Source organism: Lygodium microphyllum, chromosome 11 (assembly GCF_053477565.2).
Source record: "Lygodium microphyllum isolate KBCC chromosome 11, Lygodium_microphyllum_v1.1.10, whole genome shotgun sequence".
Classification (NCBI taxonomy): domain Eukaryota; kingdom Viridiplantae; phylum Streptophyta; class Polypodiopsida; order Schizaeales; family Lygodiaceae; genus Lygodium; species Lygodium microphyllum.
In genome coordinates, this window is record NC_141145.1 from 4180800 (window position 1) to 4208539 (window position 27740).

Sequence of the window (27740 nt, forward strand, 5' to 3'; positions counted from 1 at the left end):
AAGCACCTAGAGCATGGTCTGACAAGATTGGAGAGTATATTGTCAATATTGGATTTTGTATTTCTGATGCTGATCACTCACTTTATGTGAGAAAGGGAGATGTAGGTTTAGTCATCATAGTCATCTATGTGGATGACTTGATTATTACAAGTGACAGTGACAATGGGATTGCTGAAGTTAAGGACTTCTTGAAGAATAAGTTTGAGATGAAAGATTTTCCTAAGCTGAGATGCTCTCTAGGTATTGAGGTGATTAGATGTGATGATGGTATATGGTTGTCCCAAAGGCAGTATGGCTTGGATATGTTATCCAAGTATGGTATGACAGCATGTAAGCCTCTTTCATTACCATTGGAGCAAAATGTGAAGTTGAGTGCTGATGTTGAAGATAAGATAGAAGACCCTACTATGTTCAGGAGGATAGTAGGGAGTTTGATTTACATGACTATCACAAGGCCAGACTTGAGCTATGATGTTGGCCTTGTTAGTCAGTTTATGCAGATGCCTAGAAAGCCTCACTTGGATGCAGTTAGACGTATATTGAGGTACATGAAGTCCACTTTACATTATGGACTTTTTTATAAGGCACGTAAGGATGTACAGGTCTTTGGATACACATATGCAGATTGGGCTAGTAGCATGTCAGACAGAAGATTTACAAGTGGATTCATGTTTTCCCTTGGTAGTGCAGCTGTTACATGGAGCAGTAAAAAGCAACCTACATTTGCTTTATCGAGTACAGAGGCTGAGTATAGAGGTGCTGCTATGGAAGCATGTGAGGTGGTATGGTTGTAAAAGTTATTAGGTGATTTGGACATGCAGGGAGATGCTCCATTTGTCATTCATTGTGACAACATGAGCAACATACAGCTAGCTAGGAATCCAGTGTTCCATGCTAGGACAAAACACATTGAGGCGCACTACCACTTTATGAGAGAGAAGGTACTTGCAGGAGAGATTGACTTGGTATATGTCACCACACAGGATCAGATAGTTGACATTTTAACAAAGGCATTGGGTGCAGAGAAGCTTTGAAAGTTTCGAAGCTTACTTGGAGTTGCAGAGATAGAGTTGAGCTTGAGGGGGAGTGTTGAGATGGCAAGCTCAACACGTGCGGACAATGATGATGGACCGCTTGGCTAGATGGGTCCGCACGTCTACACTTAGCACGTTGGTGGTCATTATGATACTCACACGGCCACTAACTTATCACTTATTATATTTAGTTTGTTACACCTACCTACAACTGGCAAAGACATAGCGCCAGTCGATTTAGTGTAGTTGGTTATGCACTGTTTGACTTACTAGGCCACTTTCCTTTATGTTGTATCTTATCTATACTTTGTGTACATTGTATAGTGTGTGGAAGAAGAAGAAAAAACCAGCAAGAAAACATTTTGGCCTCCATCTCTCTCCTAGTGTTCTTGAGTGAGCTTCCTCTTGTGTATAGAGTGTGTATTTGGCGCAACACCTCAAGCAAGTCCCCCCACCACGTGATTCTTGACAAGAAGTACCACTCTAAGCACCTCTTCCACAAAGCCAAATTCCAACAACACATGAACTCACAAATGAACCCATTTTACACATTGCAAGATTAAGACATAAATTCTCACCTTATATGAGTCTCATGGTACCATGGAAAATTTGCATCACATTAAACCTTAAAATACACAAGTTAGTGGAGCCACGGAAACATTGGTTTGTCATTTTTAATGAGCCCCCGTGGATATGTGAATGGGAGTCATTATTAGAGACTTAAATAAAATGCTTAATGATAAGGTTTTAATTGACCTAATCCACATGAATGATGATAATTTTCTTGCTCTCACGATAACCTAAAATGGCAATTTGGACCAATTGAATTAATTGTAAACTAGACTACAAGGTTGTGCTCAAGCTATGAGGGCATGTCACATTATATTATGAGTTGGAAATCGATACTTAACAATACATGGATTGATTAGGACTAAAGTGACATAGATTGTAGCACAAGGCCACTAAGGTTGGAACTCCAAGAGCTTTATAGAAAGAGCCATTAGGCTTGGTAACAATGGAGGACCGAGAGGACACAACTATGTTAAACATGACCTTACTATTGTATATCTTGGTATGTGGTTTCTTATTTTTCTTCTCCTTAAACAATGAAAGGAAGGATGTCCCCTGCCACTATTCTTCTTTTCCTTCCCATTTGAAGTAAATATAATAGTCAAATTCTCTCCATTCAAGAACTACATGAGTAGATGTGTTGCCTTCTTCTCCTTCTTTTCTTCTAAACCATGGATAAAGTTCTCATATATATATATCACTCTTCTTAACCAAACCCTATAGTATGAGAAATTTATCCATGGTTTAGAAGAAAAGAAGGCAACCCATCTACTCATGTATTTAGAAGTTTGATTGAGTCGCTTCTAACTTTGATTGTGTTGAACATGATCACCGGACGATAGTATTCTTTAGTGTGGATCTATTGGGACTACAACTGTGGTGGTAATTCAGAAAGGACATCACCTTCATGACAATTCCGAAGGCGACTGTAGTGATGTGACAATTAATAAAGCTGTCTGGTCTAATATCTAGTGTGAATTCAAGTGTTGATGATATGTGTGCTAATTATCATGATCAATCAACATGATCAGAGCTAAATCTAAAGAAGAGTGGCATGCAAATTGTTGGCTTACAACAACACAACCTGTTATAGGTTAGCATTTTGGCTTGTAAGGCATGTTTGTAAGAAAAAACATATGGAATTGCAATTATGCTTGGCATAGTGATCAACTTAAGAGAAACAAGCCTTAAGAAGTCCTATCAAGAGGCTCCTTCTACACTCAATCATCTGAACCTCATGATAGCTTGTGGCCTACCTCAATGGTGATCTTCTTCAACTACAAGGTTTCCTTTTAGCTATACTCCACTGGATTTATAAAGACAATCGAGTAAAGACAACATTGTTGCAAGTCCTACTCTCTCCTCATGAAAAGTACAAAATCCTTATCATGAGAGCTAGCATTGCCATCATTGAACTCCTTTAGTGTAGTTTGTGCTCCTCCCTACAACCCTAAGGGTTTGAAAGCTCCTTATTATCATAGCTATCATTCAACAATGGCATTTTATGATGACCAGGGAACCTTAGAAAGAAACATGTGAAAGCAAGAGAAGTGTATATCTACCTTAAGAGGAAAAGGAAGCTACACTTAATTTGCATGCATTGGAGAAGTAGAGCAATGATATTGATGTAGCTATCACTTTTCATCTTAACTTTGTTTAAGTGTAGTTCAGTGCTTTACAACAGTAAAAAAAACAATGAAGGAAGTGGGCGAGTTCTATCTCACGTCAGAAAAAATGCTTGAAGTTTTGAAGTGACTTGATAAAGGTTAATGACAAGGGCTTAGTTTTGATCACTCTTGAATAATTTTATTCTCAAATGAAGTGAAGGGCCAAGCATAGTTTGGGGTTAGCATCATCGACTACTCCTAATCCATGGAAGTCCTTGGGTGAATCAAAGGGCTAACATCTAGGATATTCTCATATTAATTTGTGATTTGGGATCTAATCTCTTGTCAAGGATTGTAATCTGGGTTTTTCATAATATAGTGCATAATATTCAAAACATCTCTTCTTGTTCAACTAATTCTACCACTCTTCCTTCTCTTCCTTGAATCTCTTAGTAGAGACTCCACATCTTATTGGCCACCAGTGCATGTCTTTTCAATATCAATGTTGAATCCAATATGAGATGCCATGACAAGGTTGTAGAATGGGGACTGTCTGAATCATGAAGCTGACAAGGACTTTAAGAGCAATGTAGTAGGGAGTGGATGAAGTCAATAGAAAAGAGTGTACATGTAATTATGCATAAAGATTTGGATATGGATTGTAGGGTATGAGTAGTTCAAAAATTTATTGAGGTAGTAAAAATACAGTTATCGTATCTAGTCATAGATATGCGAGAATAGGAAATTACTGAACAAAAACCTAAGTAGATGGAGAATTTGGCAATGGAAGCAATTCAACTGATTGTAGAGAATGTGAGTCTATTTAATGGATAGGACCTATGTAACCACCTCAAAGCTTTTGAAGAAAGGATGCAATAGTTTGATGTCCTAGAGGATTATAGGATTGAATGTTTAGAATGCATTGATGAAAGTGGTGTCGTGACGCTACGCATCCACCACTGCAAACCTAAGGGTGGAGTTTTTCACCAGGAATTTGAAATCATTAGTCAGCGTCATTAGGAATTTATTTTTTGTTGTGTGTTCTTTTAATTTGCATTTTTGCATGAGTCATGAGCACACGTAGATAGGCTAGGCAAATTTTCTTCAGTGCATTCATAAATGTTGTGTGGATCATCACTTGATTGGTTGCATAGCATGGATTCGATTTTGCATGTCCTCTTCAAATCATAAATGATTGAGCATGAAGTTCTATTTCAAAGCATATTTTCTTGTTAGGACACATTGTACAACATTAACGCAAAGCATCCCTGTGGTGAGCGACTTTCACAAATCCTCACACAAATTCCGTGCGAGAACGGTTTAAAGGAAGAAGTTTAGGAGTTATGACAGATGTATGGTATAACTTGGGATGACTACAAGCATGCTCAAAAATATTGAAAAGAATGTTAATGTGCCCAAAAAGCTAAGGAGATATGATGGATGTATGGTATAACTTGGGATGACTACAAGCATGCTCAAAAATATTGAAAAGAACGTAAATATGACCAAAAAGCTAAGATTTGTATGGAAAATCGTGATTTATCTATTGAACTATTTGAGCTTCCACTGCTAGATGTTGAAGTGACAGAGGATAATGCAGATAGCGATATAAAGCCAGAGATAAATGATGATGGAGAGATTCTTTCTAAGGATGATTTTTTACTACCTAACACGAAGGTGGATGCTATACTTATGGACATATTGCCTATAATTATAGAATCAAACATAGTGTTGGAGGGTTGTGATTATGTAGAGGTTTTGATTCATGATTTGTGCTATGTTTTTTCTATACAGATTGATGCTCAAGATATAGATGCATTGATAGATGTAATGCTATAGGAAACTATTACAAATGCTATGGTTGATAATGTGGATCTATGGTTTGTTGATGTGATTGGTAAAATTTCTAATGGGGATGTGATGATGGATCATATTGATGCTAATATGCAAGAGATGGATGATGCTATGAGAGTTGAAGGTATGAAAGAAATATATGTTTTAGATGAATACACCAATGCGCACATGGATGCTCCAACCATGCATAAACTCAAGGATATAGGATGTTACACTAATATTTCGGGTTACCCTTTGATCTCAGAGAATCTAATGAGTTCATGGGTATTAGTCATGGAAGGCTATATGAATGATGGATGTCATGCACTATCAATGCCTTATGATCTAGGTGGAATTAGAGATTGGAATTTTTATGTATTCTAGAATATACTGATGACTTGGCTATTTGATCCTAGTGGGAGGTTGCTTATTCAAAAAAAGAAGGTCATGATCATATTAGTGTTTGATCTAGGTGGCTACATAGTGTGGCACATCAGAGGGATATATAGGTTCGAAGAGGGTGGATGTCGTGATGTTGTGCATCCACTTATGAAAACCCTAGGAAAAAGGACATGAGCTAGATGCTTTGTGTAGCGAAAGTCAGTGACACTATCCATATATTTTGTTTTGGCTAGTGAGATTGATTGTATAGATGATCTAAGGTAGATGAATAAGACCTCATGCATGGATGGCCCATTTTTTGAAATGGTGAAATGGATGGCATTGTACGACTAATGAGTACATGCTTTTAGCATTGTTTGTGAGTACCCTTTACATATTTGGAAGAATAGAAGGAATGGTTAATGATCACTATATATGAGGAAGGTGGCTTATGGCTTTCTTGAGAACACCTCCATACATGATCTAGTGGATGTAAGTTGTGTGGCCATAAGGGTGATGATTGATAACATGGACAAGGATGGGAAAAAGCTCAACTTTCATTCAAATATGCTTGATTGGTGAATAATACTTGAATTGGAGAAAAAGAAAGAGAAGGAGAAAAATAAGTATTTAATATATATTGTCATGCATTGTGGGAAAAAAAGGGATTTTCCTTGCATGCTTTTAGGAACCCAAAGGAGGGTGGGGGTGCAACTTGCATTCTCGTAAAGAAGGATCTTCATGTGGGGGAATGTGGGAATACTATTATGCACAAGAGTAGCCAGTGTGTCTTCCCTCCTATTTTTCCTTTTGTGTATTCCCTAGACTACATTAAAACTCACCTTGCTATAAGGAGGCCAATGCTATAAAGAAAGGAGGGGAGCATCAGTTCAATAGACTCTTGGTTGTCTATAAGAAGAGTCTAAATTTTAACAACATACTGAATTTTTACTAGGGTTTCAACAGTTCTTGTGTTGAAATCATTATGTATACAACACTACAATTACAACACTACCTTGAAGATATACTCCACTAGATTTATAAACTTGACTTCAAGGTGGCAACAAGCCGAATCTCTCTCCATGCTTCTATTCTCAAGAAGAAAATTGAGTAAAGGTAAGACTATTTCAAGTCCTACCCTCCCCTAATGAAAAGTACAAAATCTAATCCTTCTGTTTTCCTTATAATGAGAGCTAGCACTATGATGAACTCCTTCTGTGTAGTCTATGGTCCTTGCTACTACCATCAAGAGTTGAAAGTTCCTTGTTATCATAACTACCATTCAGCAAGGGCATCTTATTGACTAAGGAACCTTGGAAATAAACAAGTGACAACAAGAGAAGGGTAAACCTACCCTAAGAGGAGAATCACGCTATACTTAATTTGCATATATTGGAGAAGTGGAGAAATTGATGTAGCTATCAGAGTTCATCTTAACTTTGTTTATGTATGTGTTGGTCAATGCTTTATGGAAAGAATGCAATGAAGGAAGTTAGGCTTTACCTCGTCTTACAAAACATACTTCAATTTTTGAAGTGACTTAATAAGGGTTAACTACCGAGGCTTATTTTTTATCACTCTTAAGAAGTTTTATGTTCAAATGAAGTGGGGGGCTAAGTAGAGCTTGGGATTAATGTCGACCACTACTAATCCCTGGAAGCACTTGGATGAAGTGGAGGGTTAACATTGAGGATATTCTCATATGAAAATGTGATTTGGGTTCAAAGCTTTTGATTGGGATTGTAATCCGGGTTTCTCATAGTGTTGTGCATAACATTGAAAGTATCTCTTCATGTTCAGCTAATACTACCAATGTTCCTCCTCTTTCCTGAATCTCTTGGTAGAGACCCCACCTCTTATTGTCCTACATCTGCATCCTTTTGACATGAGTGTTAAAACCCGATGCGAGATGTCATGACAAGGTTGAAGGATGGTAGACTTAGGAATCATGAAGCTGACAAGGACTTAATAAGGAATGTAGTAGGGAGGAGCGGACCTAGTTATTGAAAAAGTGTATACATGTAGTTAAGTGTGAAGATTTGGATATGGATTGTAGGATACATGTAATTCAAATATTAATATGGGAAGTACAAATGCAGTTACCATATCAAGTCATAAATATGGCAATGGATTTGGCAATGGAAGCACAAGAGGATATAGGATTTGGCAATGGAAGCACAAGAGATGATTAAAGAGCAAGTGGGCATATTTAATGGGCACGATGTATGTAACTATGTCAAATTTTTTTATAAAAGGATGCAACAATTTGATATCTAAGAAGATTGAAGGATTGAATGTTTTGAATATGTTGATGAAAGTGGTGTTTAAGAAACAGTTTTAGGAGATTCCACAGATATATGGAATATCCTAGGATGACTACATGTATGCTTTTAAAGTCTAGGAAGAATATAAGTGTGCCCAAAGAGCTAAAATTTGTATAAAAAATCATAATTTGTCTATTGAACTATTTGAGATTCCACTGCTACATGCTAAAGTTGCAAAGTATAATGCAAAAGTAAACATAAAGTCAAAGATTACTGATGTTGCATAGATTTCTTCTCAAGATTCTTTAAACTATCAGATGTGTAAGTTGATGCTACTATAATTGTAGAATCAAATGTAGTGCTGGAGAAATGTGAAGATGTAGAGGTTTTGATTGAGGATGCTACTATGTCTTCTACTATGTAGGTTGATGTTAAAGAAAGAGATGCATTGATTAATGCAATGCTAAAGGAGCTCTTATGCACATTTGTACTTAGCACTTTGATGGTTATTATGTTTCTCACATTGTCAGTGACTTATCAACTATTATATTTAGTTTGCTGCACCTACTTGTATGACATAATTATAGCACTAGTTGATTAGTATAGTTACTTATACACTGTTTAACTTAGTATATAACTTTTCTTTATATTGTATCTTATTTATACTTTGTATACATTGTATTATGTGTGGAAGAATAAGAAAAAATGAGTAAGAAAACGTTTTTTCCTCTGTCTCTCTTCTTGTGTTCTTGAGTAAGCTTCTCCTTATGTGTATAGTGTGTGTTTGGCACAACGAATCAAACAAGTTTCCCCATAACATGATTCTTGTTATGGTATTAGAGCGGTGCCATTAAGAGAGGCTAGTATTGAAGGCTAAAGTGAAGGAGAAAAAGCAAGGATTCAAGCAAGCAAACAAGGAGTAAGAAGCTCTCCCATTCTTCCACTTTCTCTCTTAGATAGTGCATGTGGAGGCATAGATTGTATATTTTGCACGACATAGCAACAATCTTAGATTGTTGTGAGATTTGATGTGCAAACAAAGGATTGTATATTTTGCAAGATAGTCATATACGTTTTTGGCCATTTGAGGCAATTTTGGGCCTCATTTAAGATCCACAAGTTTGCAAATAATAGTTTCAAGATATATTGCAGTTTTGGATGTATCAATCGAAAATGGATACATAGGTTATAGATTTCAAATTTGCAAGTTCTAAGGTGTTTCCCAGGAATCAAACACAAGTTTTATCTACAACAAGTTGCTACTCAATGTACTATTGAGTAGTCAATTAAAAAGGCTACTTAGTGTATCGATATGCACTTTTTGTGAAAGGTTGTAGAAGACTTGCTTTGTATTTTGTATCAATTCTATGATATTGATAAATAACAATGGAAATCATATCATTGAGAAGCTGGACAAGAACAATTCCATCATGGAAGTTTTGTGTGATGAACTTCCTTATTGGGAAGGGCCATTACGAGTATGCTAAATACAAAAGAACTTATGTAACTAAGTTGGTTGTTGGGTAACAATGACTGAATTATGTATGCAAATTCCTCATATAAATCCTAGCAAAGTTCTTCTGTGTTCATAAGAATCCCATGATTTATATTATGAACAATAAACTCTTTGACATTCACCCCCTCCTAACCTGCACATCCTCCGGCATGTGCCATTTCACAAGATTACAGGTTTAAGGAGGGCCTTCTTCTGATATATCTTCATCTTCATTTTCTAAGTCTTTTTCTTCCTGCTTGTCTTTAAGTAGATGGCTCATATCCAAGTCATCAAGTTCATAAGTTGAAGATTTTCTTCGTTTGAAGAGCTTGATATGTTTCTCGACTATTGCTACTTTTACCATGGTTCCATCCAATTCAGCCAAAGAGTAAGTAGCATTATTATGTACTACTTTTACTACATATGGTCCAAACCATCGCTTGGCTAACTTTCTATGAGCACTATATTGATTGTCTAGGCTGCTATCATAGACAAGTACCCAATCATTCTATTGAATAGCTCTTGGACAAAGTTGGTGATGCTTGTCAAACCTCTTCTTATTCTTTAATCTTGCTATTTTAAGCCTTTCAATGGCTGTCTTGACATCTTCTGGCCTTCTTTCAAGTTGCCTTATGCGCAAAGTTAGCAATTCTTCTCTATTCATACCTTCATCCCAAGGTAAGATACTCCATGTGACAATGGACTCTTCAATAGGCATAATAGGTGGCTGTCCATATATTAGTTCAGCCGGCATATAACCTGTTATTGCACTATGAGTAGTTCTATCAGCCCATAATGCAAATGGTAGCAATCTAGGCCATTTCCTCATCTTTCCTTTGCAAGATTTTGCTAAAGCTTTAAGAATTGGTTGATGACCTCTTTCGCTCTTACCCTTGCCTTCAGGGTTGTAGGCTGATATAAGAGATAGCTTGATTCCCAATTGAGCAAAGAAATGGCGATCCTCATCAACATCCAATTCTCCTCTATCAGCAGTTACTTTGGCAACACAGCCATACCTGCAAAATACTTCTTCAAGTAAAAATCTACAAACAACTTGAGTAGACTTTGTTGTCAAGGCTTTTCCTTCCACTTGATTTGTGAGATCTTCCCTACCAAGTACTAGATATCTCATGTTCCAAATTCCTGTAGGCATGGTTACTAAATCAATAACCCATCTATAGCGAATGGATAAAGGAAAGGTAGGATGAAGCCCATCTCTATGCTTAACCATAGAGTACATTTGACAAACATGACAAGATTCAACAAAATGCTCAATGTCTTTATACATGTTTTGCTACCAAAATTTCTCTTTTATTTTGGCAAAAGTGCCCCATATGCCTCTATGACCAGCAAATAGGCTTTCATGAAATTCTTGCATGACCTGTCTTTGAGTATTTTTTTTTCTCCAAGACTCTCTTAACATTAGGGCTTCACCCATTAATGATTAGAGGAGCTTATTCATGAGTTTATGTACACTTTTTGAGCTTGATTATGGGCTGGAATTTTCTGTTTTAAAACATGGCTGAAGTTAAAATTATGCTCCATCAATGCATTTCATGTACTATTGGTCCATGTCTTGAATGTACTTGAGTCTACCATCAAAATACTAGTTTCTTGGAGTTGTAATCTGTCTATGTACATGAGTTAAAAGCCATTTGAACTTGCATTTGGTATATGAATTTGGATTAAAAATTTGAGAATATCCTTTTATGTAATGGCTTATTTTTCCAAATGCATTTGATGTAATCAAGATAGTGACATTCATTCCATTCATACATGCTAAATACACAGAAAAAGCTTGATATCTTCTTCTTCAACCAAGTCATTTCTAAAACCCGAATCTTGTCAAACTCCATTATTTTTCCACTCTCCAAAACTTGAATCCCATATTCTTCTTCTGCTCTAAGCCCCGACAGTAGACCTTCAACCCCTAACACGATGACAAGGGAGCCCTCGAGGTGTACTTTCAGCCCATGTATGGAGGATGGGGCTGAAAATGGACTAGGACCAAAACTGGTACAAAACAGGTAGCTGTCTAGATGTAGACTGCAACCCAAAATAGATGTCATGGTTAAGTTCCAGCCAATACGGCCTCCTTGAGGTGTGGAAATTCATCCAATATAGATGTTGGGCACCAAGAGGTTTCCTTTATTGATAGGCCTTGCTATTTGATCAGGTATTCATGTATGGAACGGTTGCGGAGTTGCTTTTCACGTTGCCCAATGACCGCTTTAGGAATGTACTGAATAAGGCGCTCCTCATCTATGGGTGGTAGCTCCTCTACATTATCTTTGGGAGTACCAATGAAAGGTTTCAATTGGCTCACATGGAAGACATCATGGATCTTAGTAGTGGGAGAGATTTGGAGATGGTAAGCCAAGTCCCCAACCTTCTTAATGATTTTTTAGAGCCCATGGTAACGATGTGCCAACTTATTGCAAGAATCGTCCTTTAGTGTGGCCTAACGGGACTTGGGGACCTTGAGGAGTACCAATTCACCCTCTTGAAAGTCAAGGGGTCTTCTTTTTGCATCAGCATGGATCTTTATGTACTCTTGAGCCCTTTTGAGGTATACCTTGCATTGTTGAAGTAAAGCTTGATGCGGCCCAACTCTTCTTTTCCAAGGGGATTGAGCTTTTCATTGAAGATCACGGTAGGAAGGGGGACCCGATAACCATACAATGCTTCGAAGGGCGAGACTCCAATGCTCGAATGAGTGGAGTTGTTGTAAGAAAATTCACCCAAGTGCAACCATATGTCCCAAGAATTCTGCACATCATGACAAAAATGTCGCAAATAAGTTTCAAGCCACTTATTGACTCTCTCGGTCTGCCCATCCGTTTGGGGATGATAGGCTGTGGACGGAGCCAATTTGGTCCCCATGGAGCTGAAAATTGTTTGCCAAAACTGACTCATAAATTTGGTGTCCCGATCATGTACTATGACTTGCAGTAAGCCATGAAACTTAAAAACATGCTCCATAAACTGAGTGGCAAATTGAGATGCTATAAACTGGGATTTTGTAGGGATGAAATGGGCTGCTTTAGTGAGTCAGTCAACTATCACATATATGCTATCCCAACCCTTTTTGGTTGTAGGTAAACCAGTGATAAAATCCATGGTAATGTGGGTCCATTTTCCTTCGAGGATAGGTAAAGGCTGCAACAATCCACCCGATTTAAGAGTGCTATCTTTATTTTATTGGCAAGCCACACATCTAGACACAAAGTCTTTAAGATCCCGCCATAGGCCTTTTCAATGGAAGCTTTTCGAAACTCGGTCATATGTTTTGAAGACTCCTAAGTGGCCAGCAATCGGTGAAAAATGCATCTCTTCAAGGATCCTTTGGGTGAAGGGGGAGGCATGGGGAATCACAATATGGCCATGGATCCAAATGAGGCCATTGTGGAGCTGATATTGGGAATTGTCATCCATGACACCTTGCTGTAATTTCTGGAAAAGAGGGCTGAATTCAGCATCAAGCAAGTATGCCTCTTGGAGCTCTTCAATCCAATCATGGTGGAGTTCAATGATGGATGAAACCTTGCATGCCCACATGCGAGAGAGTGCATCAGCCACTACATTGTCCTTGCCACGGGTGTTGGTGTCAAGAATGTGGGAGAGAAGGAAGGAGTCTCGCTTGAAGCTTTCTTGCTTGCACAATAGGGGAAGACACACAAGGTGGAGGCTGAAAAACAGTTTTCCTCTTCTTAGTTGTGTAAGCCAAAAGAACTCAAGTACAAAGAAATAGAAGAACCCTAGATATGGGTCTCAAACCAAACTCAACTAACTAAGGTGGCATACTAACTGAGCCACGAACTAGAGTAGATAAGGATAGCTATCATGTAGCTATTATTCAGGGGCGGTGTACCAACCACATCTGCAACTGACAAGTCGGTGACATAAATACACAACGGTCACCCTGGCGTATCACGAGTGGAGCTCGATATCTCAACACTCCCCCTCGAGCTCAATCCCAATTCCTGCACACCAAGCAGGTCTCTGAACTTGCGCAGCTTCTCTGCGCCCAATGCCTTCGTAAATATGTCAGCTACCTGATCCTGTGTGCTGACATAAACTAGATCAATAAGACCTAGTAAAACCCTCTCTCGCACATAGTGATAATGCACCTCAATGTGCTTTGTTCTAGCATGATAGACTGGGTTATTTGCCAAGTGTATACTACTCATGTTGTCACAATAAATGACAACAGGCCCATCTGTAGACTGATGCATATCATAAAGTAGCTTATGCAACCAAGCTACCTTACATGCAGCCATTGCTGCACCCCTGTACTCAGCCTCTGTGCTCGACAAGGCAACTGTAGGCTGTTTCTTGCTGCTCCAAGTGACTGCAGCACTCCCAAAAGAGAACACATATCCACTGGTAGATCGTCTATCAGAAATACTACCAGCCCAATCAGCATCAGTGTATCCATGCAACTGTATCTGAACCCCAGTCTCATAAAATAGTCCATACTGCAATGTGGACTTCACATACCTGAGTATGCGTCTAGCCACATCCAAATGTGGTTTCCTTGGAGCCTGCATAAACTGACTTACCAATCCAACAGCATAGCTCAAATCTGGCCTGGTAATAGTCATATAAATCAAACTTCCTACTATGCGTCTGTACATAGTAGGGTCTTCTAGAAGCTCACTTGTATCTGTGCTCAGCTTCACATTCTGCTCCAAAGGAACTGAAATAGGCTTACAGCCTGTCATCCCATATTTGGACAGCATGTCCAATCCATATTGCCTCTGCAAGAGCTGTATCCCACTTGGTGATCTAATCACCTCAATGCCCAAGAAATAACGCAGCTCTCCCAAATCCTTCATCTCAAACTTCTGCTTCAATAGCATTTTCACATGAAGGATATCTTCATCACTGTCACCTGTCATAATCAAATCATCAACATAAATGACAAGTAGCATAATACCTTTCTCTGTTTTTCTCACATAAAGTGAGAAATATGCCTTGGAAATCTGAAAGCCAATAGTGACAAGATACTGTCCTATCTTGTCAGACCATGCTCTAGGTGCTTGCTTCAAGCCATACAAAGCTTTCTTCAACCTGCAAACAAACTCAGGATGAACAGCATGCACATAACCTGGTGGCTGCTCCATATAGACCTCTTCTTGCAAATCACCATGCAAGAAGGCATTCTTTACATCCATCTGATGTAAAGACCATCCCTTTGATGCAGCCATAGCAATGACTGCTCTTACGGTTACCATCCTTGCAACCGGACTGAATGTTTCTTCATAGTCAATGCCATATGTTTGTGCATACCCCTTGACTACTAATCTTGCCTTGTATCTGTTCACAGAACCATCAGCATTGTGCTTCACCTTATAAACCCACTTACAGCCAATTGCATTCTTACCTTTAGGCAAAGGTACCAATTCCCATGTAGCATTTGCTTCCAAGGCATCCATTTCTTCATCCATGGCTTTCTCCCATTTTTCTTTTCCCATGGCTTGCTCAAAAGAAGTGGGTTCTGGTTCCTGTATCACCTTGACCATATATGCATAGTGAATGGCTGTAAATCCATCATATTTCAGCCTATCCACAGGATACCTAACTCTGGTAGACCTGCGCAAAGTGGGTTCACTCCCAGGTGCTCTCAAAACATCCCTGGTCTTCCTTACTCCAGGTGTAACAATAGAAGGAATACCCAACTCATCATCAATGCTCTGTTCTGAGCCACTGGATTCACCATCCACATAAGAGTGACCTGCATTCACATCAAACATGGGCTGATCAACCTTCTCTTTTCCTTTTCGTGATACCTGCATACCACTATCTGCATTACTTTGAGAAGATTCTCCTGATCTCAATCTGCCTTTCCATGGCGAAGAATGTGAACCACTGCTAGAGGACGCTCCAGGTCCACTAATATTTTGTGACTGCTGCTGTGAATTCTGTGCAGCATTACCATTTTGTGCATCTACATCATCAATCACATTTACTGGTTTATACCAGCTACTCATCTCATCAAAAACAACATCTCTGCTCACTGTAAACTTACGAGTAGAAGGGTTATAGCATCTATACCCTTTTTGCTGCAGAGAGTAACCAATAAAGATGCACTTCTCAGCTTTTGGATCCAACTTGGATCTCAGCTCATCTGGCACATGTACATAGGCAATGCAACCAAAAATTTTCAAATGAGAAATATCTGGTTTCCTACCAGTATACCTCTCCTCTGGAGTCATTCCATGTATTGCTGCAGTGGGAGTCCTGTTCATTATGTAGACTGTTGTAGCAACTGCTTCAGCCCAATAAAAATCTGGCAAGTCTTTTTCATTGAGCATGGCACGAGATACCTCTCCAATATGCCTGTTTTTCCTTTCTGCAATTCCATTTTGTTGTGGGGTATAACTGCATGAATATTGCTGCTTTATGCCATGCTCCTGCAAGAACTTTGCAAACTCATTTGAGAGGTACTCTCCCCCTCCATCTGACCTCAGGCATTTTATTTGCAGACCTGTTTCTTTTTCAGCCATAGCTTTAAGGGTTTTGAAATGCCCAAAAACTTCACTTTTCTTTTTCATAAAATACACCCAAACTTTTCTGCTATAGTCATCAATAAAAGTGACAAAATAATGACAGCCTCCAAGAGATGCAGCTTTAGTAGTCCACACATTAGAGTGGATTAATTCCAATGGCTTCTCACTCTCTTGAACATGTCTAGGAAATGGTTTCCTTGCTTGTTTTCCAAACTGACAGGCTTCACATACCTTATGCATTTCTGCAACCTTGAATTTCGGCAAACCTGCAACAATATTTTGGGCCTGCATTGATTTAAGTCGCTGTACATTAACATGACCAATGCGTTTATGCCAGATATCAATATCTGCAACTACACCGGTCCCATGTGCAAACATTGCTGCACTCAATTCAGACATGTCTGCATCCAATGTAAACATTCTGCCCTTCTTCTTTCCTTTTGCTATCAAGCGACCTTTATTTTTCATATCCTCAACAAAGCATCCATGAGGATTAAATCTGACCTGCAAGCCCTGTTCAACCATTTGACCAACAGAAACCAGATTCTTGGTGATATTCGGGACATGAAATACATCGGACAGGTATTTCTTTTTCCCATCCTGCATAGACAAGGGAATTTTTCCAATCTGCACAATAGGATGTGCAGTATCATCACCAGTCTCCACAAATCCTGGTTTTTCCATTTTCCTTGCATCCTCCATCCATTCTGCATGACCTGTCATGTGGTTTGATGCACCTGAGTCAACATACCATACATCGTTGCTTTCTTCTGCACTTGTCACAGAATTGTTCATGTGCTGCACCATAAACAGATGCTCATTTCTGTCATCACCCTATCTACTAGAAGATGCATAATTTCCTTGTTGCAGTTTTCCATTCATGATGTCATTCTGCTTTTTGTAGCAGTCTTTAGCCATATGACCCATTTTACCACAATAGTAGCATTCAACATTACTGTTTGCATTTTGGCCTCTTTGCCATCCACCACGACCTCTTTGGCTCCCCCTGCCTCTAGAGTTACCACGTCCTCCTCCATAGGACTGATTTTCTTGAGTTTGCTGCATATTCTGATTTCTACCACGGCCTCCAAATCGGCCTCCTCTACCTCTGCCTCTACCTCTTCCAGCATTTGAGTAGAAGACAGCTTCTTTTGAAGTTCCTCCTGAAGAAGATGCACCACCATTTCTCTGCTCCTCAGAAATTAGAAGAGCAATCAACTCCTCAAAGTCAGGAAATCTTTCACGAACGGAAATGGATGTTCGAAACTGTGCATAATCCTTTCCTAGACCATTCAAGGTCACGGAAACTAAATCATTATCTTCCACTGGCGACCCAATGGAAGCAAGTGCATCTGCAATCTTCTTCACCTTCATGTGGTAGTCGTTGATGCTCATACTTTCTCTTTGCACATTATGCAACTCTTGCTTGAGCTGCATTTTCCTAGCTTGCGTATTTGTGCTATACATTTTTGACAAAGTATCCCATGCCTCCTTTGGCGTACTTGCATCCTGAATATGCACAATCATAGAGTCTGAAATACTGATAGACAGCCAATACATAACTTTCCTGGCTCTCTCATGCCATGTTTTGAATGCCTGCATTTGCTGTTGATTAGGAACATCAGGAAGAACTGGTTCTTCTTCATTTCCTACAACGAATTCCCAATATCCTTTTCCCATAAGGAAATTCGTCATTCTAAACTTCCATGCCTGGAAGTTGTTCTTGTCAAGCTTTTCAGTGACAATCTGTGAAAGAGAATCAGACGCCATTACAGAATACTGCAAGAAATTCTGTTACTGCAAAAAACACAGCTTCACCCTCACAAGGGAAAATCTGCAAAACTGGCGAAAGTGGTATTTGACCACACAGTCACTTCCTAGTGACGATTTTGCATAAACAGGAACCAAGGATGATTCTGAAACTCCCAATGTCTCTGCGCACAAGCATACAATGCAATTTCTACAGTAACTTTTCACCGACCTGTAGAACAGTGGCTGCACAGCATAAAACTGAGCCTTTTCCTGAGTGCGTGCAGAAAACTTCCGTCTGCAAAACAGGCCCCGAAATGGCCTCAAATCAAAAAAACAAGGTCGCCAAGGGCTAAAGCCCTATCCCGCAGCATATACTGTCCTCTTGCTTCACCGCGAAGGGCGTCTCAACCTGAGACAATGCACTCCTGCAATTTCCGGCTGTGCTACCTGCAGAGATCTGCTCCCAAAACAGAAAATGAAAGCAACACTGCTCCTCTTACCAGAACACCGCGAGCTTGGCTTGCTTTCTTGAGCTCCTTACCACGAACAAGGCTCTGATACCATGTCAAGAATGTGGGAGAGAAGGAAGGAGTCTCGCTTGTAGCTTTCTTGCTTGCACAATGGGGGAAGACACACAAGGTGGAGGCTGAAAAACAGTTTTCCTCTTCTTAGTTGTGTAAGCCAAAAGAACTCAAGTACAAAGAAATAGAAGAACCCTAGATATGGGTCTCAAACCAAACTCAACTAACTAAGGTGGCATACTAACTGAGCCACGAACTAGAGTAGATAAGGATAGCTATCATGTAGCTATTATTCAGGGGCGGTGTACCAACCACATCTGCAACTGACAAGTCGGTGACATAAATACACAACGGTCACCCTGGCGTATCACGAGTGGAGCTCGATATCTCAACAGTTGGTAATCTCAAAGTCATAGTTTTGTAGGGTAGCCACCCATCTACATTGTTTGGGAGTGAGGTTGGGCTGAGTCACGAAGTATTTGAGCACACGGTGGTCACTTTTCACCTTAAATCTACTGCCATACAAGTAGTTATGCCACTTTTTTATAGCATGAATGACTGCCAACATCTCCTGATCATAGACATGCAACTCTCTCTCTCTTTATCATCCAATTTTCGGCTCTCAAATGCTATTACCCCGTGTTCTTACAGCAAGACTACACCAATACCCCGTCCACTAGCATCACACTGGATGGTAAAATCCTTTGAAAAGTCGGGGCATACGAGGATGAGGGCTGAAATGAACAAGTCTTTCAACTGTTGAAAACTGCGGTCAGCCAATTCATCCCATAGGAAAGCCTCTTTTTTCAGCTTGTCTGTTAATGGGGCTACAATTGTGGCATAATGGCGAATAAATCTCAGATAAAAAGAGGAGAGGCCAAGAAAACCACGCAAGGAGGTAGTGGTAGTGGGGGTGGGCCACTCCTGGACACATTGCACTTTCTTAGGATCAACTTGGATACCTTTTCCACTAACAATGTGTCCTAAGTACTCAACCTCTGTTTGCATGAAGACACACTTGCTTTCTTTGGCAAATAGCCGGTGCTCTCTCAGTACATCAAAACTTTTCCTGACATGCTTTAGATGCTCAGGCAATGACTCACTGTAAATGAGTATATCATCAAAGAATACCAACACAAACTGGAAAAGCCATGGCTGCAATATTTTGTTCATTAAGCTCTGAAATGTGGCGGCGGGTGCATTAGTGAGCCCAAATGGCATGACAAGAAAATGGTACAAGCCACGGTCAGTCCGAAAGGCTGTTTTGACTTCATCACGCACCCTCATTCTAATTTGTTGGTAATCGGATCGCAAATCAATCTTGGTGAAGTAGCATGCTCCCTTGAGTTCATCAAGAAAGTCATCAATTCGAGGGATGGGGTATCTATTTTTTACGGTGATCTTATTGAGATCACGGTAGTCAATGCACAATCGGAAAGATCCGTCCTTTTTCTTAACCAATAGAACCGAGGAGGCATAAGGGGAAGAGCTAGGCTCTATGAATCCCATCTCAGTGAGTTCCTTGACTTGCTTTGCTACTTCCTCTCTTTCACATTTAGAGAGTCGATATGGGGGTTTATTGATGGGCTTGGCATGGGGCTCCAAGTCAATCGGGTGATCCACCGATCTTTGAGGGGGAACGGTAGTGGGGGGCTGAAATAGGTCCTCATATTCAGCCAAAAGCGCTTTTAGTGCTGCATTTTACTTCCCCAAGGTGTGTTGGTCATCATTATCCTTATGCAAATGCAAGATAAAGAGGGAGCATTTCTTGAATTCTTTTTTGAGTTGTCTTGCTATTATAAGCTGAAAATCTATATTTTCTTTGATTCTCTCCAAGTGTACAAGCTGCCCATGCATTATAAACTCCATATACAGCTGAGAGAAGTCCATAGAGATTTTTCCCAACTGCTGAAGCCAATCACATCCCAAAACAACATCCATGGGGCCCATATCAAGGGTAATTAAGTCTACCTTTGCATTGTAATTTTCAACCAGCATGAGAGACACTTATGTGCATACATGGGAGCTCACTTCCTCATTTCCATTGGCCACTTGAACCCAAAGAGGTTGCTGTAATTCAGTGGGAACACATGTCAAATGGCCAAGAGTTGATTTATTCACAAAAACTCTGCGTGCTGCCACTATCTACGAGGATGTATACACTCTTGCCATCAATGTTACCATGCACTCATAGGGTGTTCGGGCTCCTAGAGCCGGTCCATGCATCCATGGAGATCGAGCAAGCTGATATAGTGGTGAATGAGGGGTGCCAAGGGTCATTCCCAAGCATGTCATCAATGGGGCAGCCACCGGGGTCAAAAGGGAACCTGTCTGGTGAGTCATAAAATTGATCTGTATCAATATCCTCCTCATATTCAGCATTTTCAGTAAGTGTCATCATTGGAGAGTTGTCATGCAAGTCCTCTTTTAGGTTGTCACTATCTTCTAGCACATACATGCTATTAAACTTGACAATGGGGTTCTTAAAGGGGCATTTGGATGCATGATCAGTCATGTACTTATCCCCGCATTTAAAGTACAAGCCTTTGGCTTTTCTATCCTTGACCACTTCAGGAGGAATGAATTTTTGACCGTTAGGGCTGTCTTATTTTCAGCATACTTTGGGTCACTTTTGGAGGGTGGTGCTATCCCAAAACTGCCATATTTCCTTTCAGCATTAAAAGTGGGGTAAGTAGGAATTTCGGGGCTGCCATTTCCTGCATTGTTGCTGCAATAATTATTAGCATATGGGGGTTGCCTGATAGGGTATCTCTGTTGCCCTGAAATGGACTGCATACCCTCATTGCGGTAGTATTTTTGACCATAGCGTTCGGCCAATTCTATGGCTGCAAACAGGGTGGCTGGCTTTTGAGCCATTACATGAGCCGAGAGATGCGCATCTAGCCCATAAATGTATTTATGCAATTTGGCCTCATCACTGACTACCTCAACATACATGGATAGGTTCATAAATTGATTGGTGTACTCCCTCCCGATGAGATTTCGCTGATCAAACTAATAACATTGCCTAGCCAAGCATTCTTTTTCCACCGGGGAGACGAAAACTTGGATTATATGCATCTTGAACTCTTTCCAATCACAAAACTACTGATTTTCTCTTTGAACGAATCTCTACCATGTGTGGGTAAAACCTTCTAAATAAAGGGAGGCAAAAATGATCTTTGCCTCATCGGTACGCGGGTAGATGAGAAAATAGGCTTCCAATTTAGAGGTCCATTCCTCTAGTTTAGCTGCTGATGAGGACTGCCCATTGAATTTAGTAAACACAATCTTGTCACGCAACTCATTTGGGCCTTGCTGCCCATGAATGCCATGTGCTACATGCTGCCCATACATGCCTTGCTGTCCAATCCCCAGCTGTCCAAAATTTCCATGGGGGCCATGCTGCCCTTGCATTACATGAGTACCAAATTTCCCATTAGGACCTTCCTATCCAAAATGTCCATGCTGCCCATTACCATATGCATGTTGCCCATTGCCATATGCATGCTGCCCATTGGCATGTGCATGCTGCCCATTGCCATATGCATGCTGCCCATGCACTCCATGCATTCCATGCTGCCCAAGATTTGCATTGGAGCCATTCCCTTGAGTGTGCAAGTAGCTTGCCTTACATGGGAGTTAGGGTGCAAGGATGGGCTTGAAGGATTCATAATGAGGGAGGGAAGGAGGGGTTCATCATGTCGAGTGGAGGGCTCACTCGTCTCATAAGTGCTATGGGGAATGGCATGGGTACCACCGAGACCTTGTGGGCTACGCCCGGTCTCCAATGGGGGGGAGGGGGGGGAAGGTTAGCCTCATGGGGAGGGACATACTCCTTGGGTCGATCTGAGGGGGGCAATGGCAGGGATGAGGGCACCCATGCGCTCTATGAGTAAGTCTATTTTGGCCATCATCTCGGAATGACGGTGATCTTGGCGAGTTTCCATCTCCCTATGGCATTGCTCCATCTCTCGATGTCGTTCAGCATGATGGGTCTCATGTTGGCATAAGGTTTGGTTCAGCAGAGATAAGCGGTCTATCTCGGGGGCACCCTCTTCAAACATGTCTTCATGATCCTCCTGGGCTGAGCTAGGATCATTCATTGAGGCACGAGAGTCCCTTATTTCACGCTGAAATTCATCCTGGGCCATTGCTTTACTCTTGTGGCCTGCCATCCCAAGTGCAGTCCACCAGACCCCTTGTTACAAAAATGACGATATCTTGAGCTAGGGAACTCCGATCGCCAAACTTTTTGATTCAAATGAAAGCTCTCGATCCCCTCTACGAGGGGATGCAAAAATATCTCTAACAATAAATTATTAGGGCTTTTTTGTAATCACTTTTTGTGGGCCGACTATGTAGCACTGCAGCCTATCCCATAGTACCTCTGGGCACAAAACTAAGTGTATCTCCCAAACCGTAGTGCGGAATGGGGAGGTTTTTAGTTCAGATCTAAGGGGAAGATGCCCTCTTCGAATCAAGCTATAGAGCCCGCACTCAGTCACAAAGAAGGCTTTGTTGTAATGAACTTTTACGGGCTGACTGTGTAGGACTGCTGCTTGTCCCACAGTACCTCTGACCACAAAACTGAGTGTATCTCCCAAATCGTAAGACGGAATGGGGAGATTTTTAGTTCAGATCAAAGGGGAAGATGCCCTCTTCGAATCAAGCTATAGATCCCGTACTTAATCACACAAAAAGGCTTTTCTTTAATCAACTTTTGCGGGCTGACTATGTAGGACTGGCTATCTGCAATATCCTTCAAAGATTCCCTCAAGGAGCATGCCTTATCCCAATGGTGAGGGTATTATCCCAGAAATCCAGGGCCTCAACACTGGTCAACACTAGTTTTCTGCAATACCCTTCAAAGACTTCCTCAAGGAGCATGCATTATCCCAATGGTGAGGGACTTATCCCAGACATCAAGGAGCATGCCTTATCCCAATGGTGAGGGTCTTATCCCAGACATCCAGGGCCTCAATAGTGGCTCTCAATGCCACATAAAGCCATACATCCTTTGCATCCATAGGTCATTGCTGAGACCATTTCCATAATTGCATACCCTGCCCTTCTTGCATTGCATCCACCATACATTACCAAGTGGTTCGTGACATTACCAATGCATGTAGGGGCTTGTAGACTCAAATGATCAGGGTTCGGGCTATTCCATCATATGTACTTGCACCTGCAATAATTTTTTGGGCTCCAGATCACCGGGAGGTGGGCAAAGTTCCCCCTGGGCCGGGTTGTGCATCCCTTCAAGGTCTTTGATGGCAAGGGGGGTCACCCCTCTTTTGTCTTGCCACCTCGCCTGGCATCGGGCTTTTTCTCACCCAGAATATACATGGCAGACATTTATTAATTAAACACCTAGCATGAGATGCATTTCAGGAATCAAAATTTTGGGCTTTTCATGAAGTGCATGGAATTGGAATGGGGAATAGGGATAGAGAGCTTACCGGCAGTGACTCACTGCCTACTCACCCTTATACAATGGATTTTTTAAATCACTTCTTGGCTCAGCTAATTCACAAGAAGCTAAACGGGTTATGGGTAAGCAAAAATATAATCACAATGAAGCTTCAGCATGAGTAAAATCCATTTCAGTGCCATAAGATCAAAGGGAAATGACTGGGATTAATATTCAGCATGCATTCAATGTCTGGGACTCCTATTATCTAGTTGGACTCATACATTCTCTCAAACAAGTGGATGGGATTCAACAAGAGGCTTAAACAGAGAGAATGAGAGCCAAGAATCGGTTACCTTGAGTCTTTTGGAGAAGAAGGCAGCCACTAATGCCACCTCAGTCCTTCATGAGAGCTCCACTTTGATCCCGCATGCTCCATAGCTCCAAAATGGTTGTGCTCTGTCAAGAAAGGGTGAATTCAAGGTAGGATGGCTCAAGACCTTCCCATGAAGAGTTCTTGCTGAAATTGAAGTTCTACTCCATAGCCATGGTTGCCCACAAGTGTATGCCTTCAAATCTTGCTTGTAATCTTCTTCCCGTGCTTCTTGATGGGGCTGAAATCTTGAGCTAGGCTTGAAGAGGGACTCCCGGGGACCAAGAAAATACCAAAATCTTCAAGATTTCTGAGCTTGATGCCAAGGTTCCATGGCTGCCATGGACTGCACCAGACCAGGGTTTCTTGAAGTGAAAAGGGGAGTCCAAGAGCTAAGGAAGATGCCTCTAATGCTGCCCAAGAAGGTTGCCAAGAGCCAGGAGTGAGGTCAGAGGAGGGCTCCGGGGGCTGTCCACAGCAGGCCAAGAAGCAGACCATTTTTTGCACCGTAAATTTCAAGGCTGCTCTTGGGGCTATAGGCCAAGGTAGATCAAGCTTATTGCTGCTCTATATGCTGCTCCAGCTAAAGGAAAGGCATTGGGGCCAGCCATTCTTGCTCAGGAAGAGGGAGGAAGCAAGATTTCTTAGGTTCTTGGGTTGGAGCTTCCATGGCAGCTTGGGGAAAGGAGGAGAGAGAAGGTCTTCTTGAAAAGTGATCGAGTTTTTGGCCTTCTCTAACTGTGCTACCCTCCTTTTTGCCCAAAACCCTAAAAAAACTTGCATGAAAGTTGTGACGACCTGTCAAATTTGTCTGCTCGCCTCCACATTTGTCCATGATTCTTGGGAAAGCTCCAAGAAAGGCTGCCATAGTCTTCAAGAGGGCTGACAGCCTGCCTGAGTACTCCTGTGTACCTATGAAAGAGATGTAACTAGAGTTTTCTAACTGTGGAAAATTGTGAGAGCCCTATATCTATGGGAAAAGAGAAGGATCAAGGACAAAGCTCTGATACCACTTGTAATGAAAGAGACCTAACTGTCCTAACTAAGGGGAAGGAGAGAGAGAAGGACTGCAGAAGAAGAGGGAGAGGAGAGAGAAAGGCAAAAAGAAGAGAGAGAAAGAGGGAGAAAGGAAGAAGAAGAGGAGGAAGAAGAAGAAGCCATGGAAGCTTGAGAAGGTGAAAAGAGAGTTTCTTGATAATTTTTGTCATGCCTCAAAATACCCTCTTACACCTTATATACCGTCAGTGTGACTAGTATGTTTCCATGCCATATTCCCATGATCCCCGTTCATTACACTACTAATCTAGCCTTGTATGCTAGTGTTACGCGAGCAGTGATCGAGAGCTAGCCTCTCTCACAACCCGATAACGAGACGTTAAGGAGTGCTGATTGGGATAATTGACTTTGTTGGATACACAACACAACTTGAAAATTTCAAATATTTGATAAAACACCACAAAACAAGACTAAAAACAATGCCTCTTATAGCTCACAAAAAATTTAAAACCCGTATACGAGTAGAGCATCACATAACCACACAATGAAAATACCAATAATTCGAAAGCAAACCAAGAGAAATATATTCTCATACCTTAACAACCTTGAGCCGATGCTCGGCGCTTTGACACCCAAAAGCTCCAACTTCCAAATTGACATGACAAGAGCTCACTCTAGCATGCGACCCTCCACTCTCCTCTCTCATAAAATACAATTGTAATCAAGGGGGAAGGTCCTTAACTCTTCAATCTCCTCTCCTTATATAGTTTTCTATCCACACTCACACACATTAGGCTTTTTGCTTTCAGCTTTTGGCTTTTGCTTTTCTACTGCTTTTCACTATTTTCGTTTTTTCTGCTTTATGCTTGTTTGTAACTTTTTTGGATCATAAGTTCGTCATTTGAACTCAGAATATAGTTGTTCGGGTACTCAAAACGATCGGAATGCATCTGATGGACAAGCCATCGTGGGCAGAATTACAAAATTTGATAAAAAATGTGTAAAAATAGTGATATTTGTAAATTGCATCATTTTTCTCCATCTTTTATCTTGGATGACTTATTTCCTTCCTTGGCCTGTTGTTCTTGTAATTGCACACACTTTCACCATACATGTCCTCTTTTTCTTCAAGAAATACTCGCTGATTATGTAAAATGTACGATCTTTTCCTTGATCCTTGAGTCTTCAAAATATTCTTTGGATATGAACCTGTTTTTTTATGCAGTGTACCCTAGCAAGAATATGCTATGAAATGAACACCATGCCCAGTCTTTCATGATTTGGAAAAATATGCAATGTTGGATCCATGATACGCAACCAATCAATCGATACTACATGCAAAAATATGTATGCATTGAAGAATTGTGCCTAGCCTATCTAGATGTGATCGTACGTCATGCAAAATGCAAACAAAATTCCTTGTTAATTTAAAATTCCTTATCCTCACCTCTCAACTCTCATAAAAAAGATATGATATACTCCGCTCCACCCATCCAAAATCTCACGATCACTCTAGAATTTTATGGTCCTCAAGATGTTGACCAAATATGAACAACCCTTCTCACAATTGATGGCGTCCTTCACGACCCTCGAACTCACCCAACCACCTTACACTCTCAACTAGAGGTTCCTAACTTTGTGATGAACATCCCAAATGATGCGTGCAAGAAATGTGCGTGCTCAATGGCAGGTTCTCTCTCATGCGCGCATACATCTAAAATTTACTGCATATAGCTGCAGTGGACCTCATGCCGTGCTAGTGCTCAACGATGGTGCAAAATGTGCATAATCCCAATCCATGGCATGGAAGTATTTGATAAGAACAGGAGACGACCCCCGAGTGCAGTGCATCAACAAGTGCAATGTGAAGTGCTCGTGAATCCATTATCCTCGTGATGTGCAAGAGTCTCAACAAGAAAATATACCTATCTTCTCAATGTTTAGTAGCTATTGACAAACACAAGTTTCATCTTGTTCAAAAAAATACCAAGCTCGACCAAGGCTATCAAATTTCACACTCAACAAATCAAACAAAATGACAGAAGCAAATCCTAGGCTAAACAAACACAATAAATCCAACTACGAAATAACAAAACAAACTGTCACACAAACAACTAAGCTAGCAAAAATCAAACCTAACTATGATTTGACTAGGGGATTTCAGTTTTCAGAAAAACGCTTGACACTGGCTTGGGGTATCCAGGGGTACTTTTCAGCTTGTACACACACTTGCATGGCAGAGCCTTCTTGCCAGTAGTAGGCAAGGAAACCAAATCCCAAGTCATATTCTTATCCAAGTAGTCTATCTCAAACTGCATAGCCCTCTCCTAGGAGTAACTGTCACCCCCTATGCATAGCCTCATCATAGGTGAGAGGCTCTTTTGCATTTGTAACTAAGACATAGTGCATGGAGGGCTCAAATATGTCAGGTGGGCATCTATCTATCGTAGAACACTGCATTGCAAGCTTTATTGCATGCCCAACATTCTATCCAACACCTTGGCCATGAGCATCTGCTTGGCTCCTCTTGAAATATGACCCTACATATCTCCATAACTCTCTCAAGATGTCTATGAATCTTGTCTTCATGGTTCCATGCCTGTGGATCCCATAGATGGTAACCCATCTCTCCTCATCTTCATAACCAAGGAATATGTGTTTAAAACTCTTAGGATCTAGCTTGTTACGCTTGCCCTTGGGCACATGGTAGAATGTCTCACATCTAAAAGACACGCAAATGAGCATAAGAGGGAGGCTTTCCAATCCATACCTCCTCTGCAACCTAAAAATCAATGCCACTACAAGGTGATCTATTAATGATTTGCATGGAAATTGTAACTGCCTAAACCCAAAAGTGCTAGGGTAGGCCAGCATGGCTAAGCATACTACGAACCCTTTCCTGGATGGTCCTATTCATTCGCTCAACCATACCATTCTAGGGATGGGTGTAAGGGGGTGGTCAACTGATGCTTTATGCCCCTCTTATCAC

At 40.8% G+C, this 27740-nt stretch overlaps 1 pseudogene; it reads left to right on the top strand.

The window, feature by feature from the left end:
- Positions 1 to 4735: 4735 nt before the first annotated feature.
- LOC148028494 (protein ENHANCER OF LHP1 1-like) overlaps positions 4736 to 27740 on the top strand; it is a 146789-nt pseudogene continuing 123784 nt past the window's right edge.